Source organism: Cupressus sempervirens, chromosome 2 (genome assembly GCF_028749045.1).
Source record: "Cupressus sempervirens isolate cs-2001-9-10 chromosome 2, ASM2874904v1, whole genome shotgun sequence".
Taxonomy (NCBI): domain Eukaryota; kingdom Viridiplantae; phylum Streptophyta; class Pinopsida; order Cupressales; family Cupressaceae; genus Cupressus; species Cupressus sempervirens.
This window is the reverse complement of record NC_143119.1, coordinates 50,572,391-50,577,363: the sequence shown is the minus strand read 5'-3', so window position 1 is coordinate 50,577,363 and position 4,973 is coordinate 50,572,391.

Here is a 4,973-nt window from a genome sequence, read left to right as displayed (position 1 = left end):
CGATCACAAAAAAGGATGAACCAAATGAAATATCATTCGTGGAAACAAATATGAGCACCTGCAGACCAAAGAAAGTAGAAGTATTGACTATGAACATCATGAGTGAAGGAAAGAATTTCACTGAGATCCTGATTGAGTCGGATCCAGATGCTTCGTCCGATGAGGGTGAAGGCATGTTTGAAAACTTCAAGAATTTCATGACTAGAACTGTGCAACAAGGGATGGAATTGGGTAACCAAATGCTAGTAAGAGACTTATTATTATCCAACTGCTACAAAATTCAAATTGCATTCCACTCGAAATTATCTTGCTCTTTGTGTATAGTGGCCTTAGAACAAGTGGAAAAGAGGATCCCAGGGGACCTAAAACATGAGAATCAACATGGCAAACAAAAAGTTGAGATTCAACAAGTTGAGGAAGCTGAAAGTAGCATGATGGGGGAAATGAAGAACCAAATTACACCACCCAATGAACAAATGAAAGAAGATGATGAATCAAATAAGTAGAAGAATTTACAAATGGAGTATTTAGAAAGAAATGGGGTATGGACTCTAAGGTTCGATGGCTTCAAAACCAAGCAAGGAGCTAGAGCCGAGTTTGAGTTAGTCAGCCCAATAGGGGCAACATATTTGGAGGCACACAGATTGCAGTTCCCATGCACCAACAACATGACAGAATATGAAGCATTGATTCTAGGCTTGTTGTGTGCTATTAAGAAAGGTGCCAAAATACTTCATGTACTAGGGGACTCATGTCTAATAATTGAACAGATAAAGAAAAAGTTTTCTTATCATGAAAAGAGGTTGAAGAATTATAGAAACTGAGTTTGGGATTTGATAGAAAGCTTTGATGCCTTCAATGTCAAGTTCAGCTATAGAGAAAACAATCAAGTGGCCAATGCCCTTGCACAGATTGCAAGCTTTCTAGCACTAATAAAGTTGGATGGCTTGAAGAAGTTTAGAGTGGAATTGGCATCGGTTCCATTAGTACCAGAAAATGTCAACAATTTCCAAGTGTTTGAAGATGATAGACATATTCTTAAATTCTTGACCAATTCAGATATCTTTACAACACAGATCATAGATGGGGAAGTGGATGAAGAAGCGGAGATTGACACAGAAGGAATTATGAGCCTAAAAACCAACACTATTCCAAAAGGAATGATTGAATTAGAAAGAATATTTGACATGGACCAATTCCAAAAAACACAATATCAACCTACAGGAGGTGATGAGTGTGAAAAGGTTAATTTGGGAACAGAGGATTGTCCCAAGATTGTCCACATTGGAAAATTTTGTACACCTAAGGAGAAAGCATACATATTGAATTTGATGAGGGAATTTCCTAACGTGATTGCTTGGGGATATGAGGATTTGAAGACATATGACCCCACCATCATTACACACACAATTCCATTGAAGGAAGGGAGTAAGCCATTCAGGCAGCGATAAAGGCTAGTCAAACATTTTTCAGAACTATTGATATATCAAGAAGTAAAGAAGTTGCTTGATGTACGAATCATCTTCCCAGTGAGACACTCAACGTGGGTCCCCAATCTTGTCCCAGTCAGGAAGAAGAATGAAGAGATAAGGTTGTGTGTGGATTTCAGAAACCTGAACAGAGCATCAGAAAAGGACAATTACCCATTGCCATCACTGGACGAGGTTTTGCAAATTGTGAACGAAGCTAAAATGATGTCATTTATGGATGGATACTTAGGATACAATCAAGTGATAGTTGAAGAAGAAGACAGATTGAAAATGGCCTTCACCACAAAATGGGGAACATTTGCATATGGAAGGATGCCTTTTGGGTTGATCAATGCTGGTGCAACATTTCAAAGAGCTATGGACTATGCCTTCAAGGACTTAAAAGATAAATGCATAATCATCTACATGGATGACATAAAATTATTTTCAAAGAACAAAGAGGATCACATAATGGACTTAAGGAAAGTTTTTACAAGATGTAAAAGGTTTGGGATCTCTTTGAATCTGAAGAAATGTATGTTTGGAGTTACCGAAGGGAAGCTTCTGGGACATGTGATTTTAGAAAAGGGTATAATGATAGATCCAGAGAGGGTGGAAGTAATTTCCAAACTTGGCATGCTAGGTAGCAAGAAAGAGCTCAAATCTTTCTTTGGAAAGATCAACTTCATGAGGAAGTTCATATCTACATTTGTTGAGATTGTGAAACCAATGAATGACATGTTGAAAAAGGATGCAAAAGTAGATTGGACTCTAGCAACGAAAAGGGCATTTGAGGAAATAAAACATGCTATTATCAATGCACTAGCCTTGGTAAGCTCGGATTATGAGAGGCCATTCAACATATATTATTTTTCCTCTAATCACTCATGTGCGGCCATTCTAACTCAGAAGAATAAGGAAGGTGAATAGCATCCAATTGTGTTCATGAGTGCACCTTTCAGGGAGGCCAAATTGAACTACCCAAATGTGGAGAAACATGCCTATGCCTTGGTGAAAGCCGCAAAGAAATTTAGGCATTACATCTTGAGAAGAAAAGTACATGCAATCATGCTAGAGATAGCAATAAAAACTTTTTTAATGTGAAGCGAACTTGGAGAAAGAAGAGGTAAGTGGGTCACCACTATTCAAGAATATGACATAGAGATCCAACCAATGAAACTTGTTAGAGGAAAAAAATTAGCGCAAACCATGGCATCAGAAGGACTTGGACTTGTACAACAAGTTTATGAGTTGGAGGAGGTACATCCCGATGAATGGTACCAGGACATAATCAACTATCTTTTAAATAATCGATGCCCTTCACATTTGAACCCAATTCAGAAATGGGTGCTAAGATTTAAGAGCAAAAAATATATGCTACAAGGAGCAATGTTGTATAAGAAGAATCATGAAGGGGTATATTTGAGATGCATTGGAAAGGAAGGAGCAAGGAACATTTTAGAACATTTTCATGACAAATGGGGAACACGACATGGATCAGATTTGGCTACAACACATTGGATATTTAGAGCCAGATACTATTGGAAAACTTTGTTCAAGGACACTCACGAGCATGTGAATACTTGTCATGTTTTTAAACTATGACAAAGAGACAAAGGAACCCAACAATGCCTTTGCAGCCAATCATTGAGGTGAGACCTTTCGCGATGTGGGGACTTGACTTCATTGGTCCCATCAATCCACCTTCCTTAGCACAACATAGGTATATTCTAACCTTTCAAGATAAAGCCTTGCAATGGTATTGTTCCTTGCCTCTTTACCCAATTCCTTCTAAAAGCTTGCTAATTTCTTTCATTCAACAATTTCAAAGCAGCATTGGTCCTAAAATCTCTCTAACCAATTTAGTGCATTGTACACAAGGTGTTAAAGAGAAAGTGATTTCATTGGTCGATTTAAGCATTTGTATGCTTAGATTTTTTAATCCTATGCCTGATATTGATGTGCAATTTATTTCATTTCTAATTTACAAAGTAACATTAGAGATAATATATTTCTTTCTGAGTTTTCTTCTTTCCATCAATTTTGTTCAACATCATTTTTATTAACTTCAAGTGAATCAATTTGCAGTGCACCACAATGGCTCTTGTTCTCGTTGATAAGAGTGATCTCGCATCCAATTTCAAGAAGTTAAAAAAATCAAATAAATATATAAAAATCAACAAATCATGCAACATTGTTGATGATCAAGTGACAACAACATCCAAAAGTGTGGCAAATTTGTCATCTGCCAATAAGCTTTTTGAATCTTTGCATAATGTGATGTTGAAATTATTTAAATTTAATGTGTTAACATTTCCTCCCATTAAGCCCACTGACACATCTAAGTCTCAATCTAAATACTTTTATACCAATGCTTTTTTCCAATATCATCGTTAGCCTAATCTTGATGCCAAAAAATGTTTTTGCTTGAAAACTGTTATTCAAGACCTTTTGATTTTAAGGCTATATTTGTTGGTAGTGCTAATAATAACAGTTATAATAATGAAAATAAATATATCAGGTGATAAACTTGACTAAATCCTCTTGTGTGGTGGATTTTATGTGTTTTCTTGTTGTAACGTGTTTCCTCTATGATGTGATGCATGTTATATGTTTTTTTATATTTCTTCAAATGTCCCTTGTTGCTCCATTATCACAAGGTTGTCAAGTTGTTGAGGGTTTTAAATGATGTTGGAGAAGCTCGTTTATGAGGGTTTGAGATATCTTTGTTCAAAACACTTAATTTATATTCTTGCCTCAACTAGGAAGCTCTTTAGTAGAATTGTTTTTTTAAAAGATAATTTAGATTACCCGTCTTCAAGCTAATGAAACAAAATCTTAGGGTAGGTTAGCTTTTGTTTCTATAAAGTTGTTAGAGTAGTTTTCTTGTGTTTTGTTCTAATTTTTGCTATTGGTATAAAAAAATATTGGGCAAAATGTTCTTGTCTGTTAAAGATATCTTTATACAAGACTTCTAAAGTTAACTCTATATGTTTTGTATGTAACCATAAAGTTACTTGTGCATGTTAATTGTGTATGTTTTGAGAGCTTCTAGATTTAACTGTGTATGTTTAATCTATCTAGAATCTCTCAGATTCAATTCCTATAAAGTCTTATTAGAAGATGCTTCTTGGATTGGTTGTTGTCTACTGTAGAGTATTTAATAGCCAATAAACAATTTCTGTTTGAAATGTTTTGGTTTTCCTTTTGTAACTTAATATGGCATCACTTGTTCTTACTCTTGCTTTATAAATATGATACCAAATGGAAATTCTCGTTGATAAGGTAGGAAAACTAATTCAAACTAACTAATTTTTTGATAGAAATTTTGTTTAAAGAGGTATTTTGTTGAAATTAGTTAATTTTGGATGAATTCTATGTTTTGATGCATTACTATTGTGTTTAATTGAGATTAGGAATGATTTTTTTTAATTTTTCAAATTAATAATTGATTTTAGTTTTTGGAAAAATTTTATATGCTTCTAATAAACTTTAAGTCTAGGA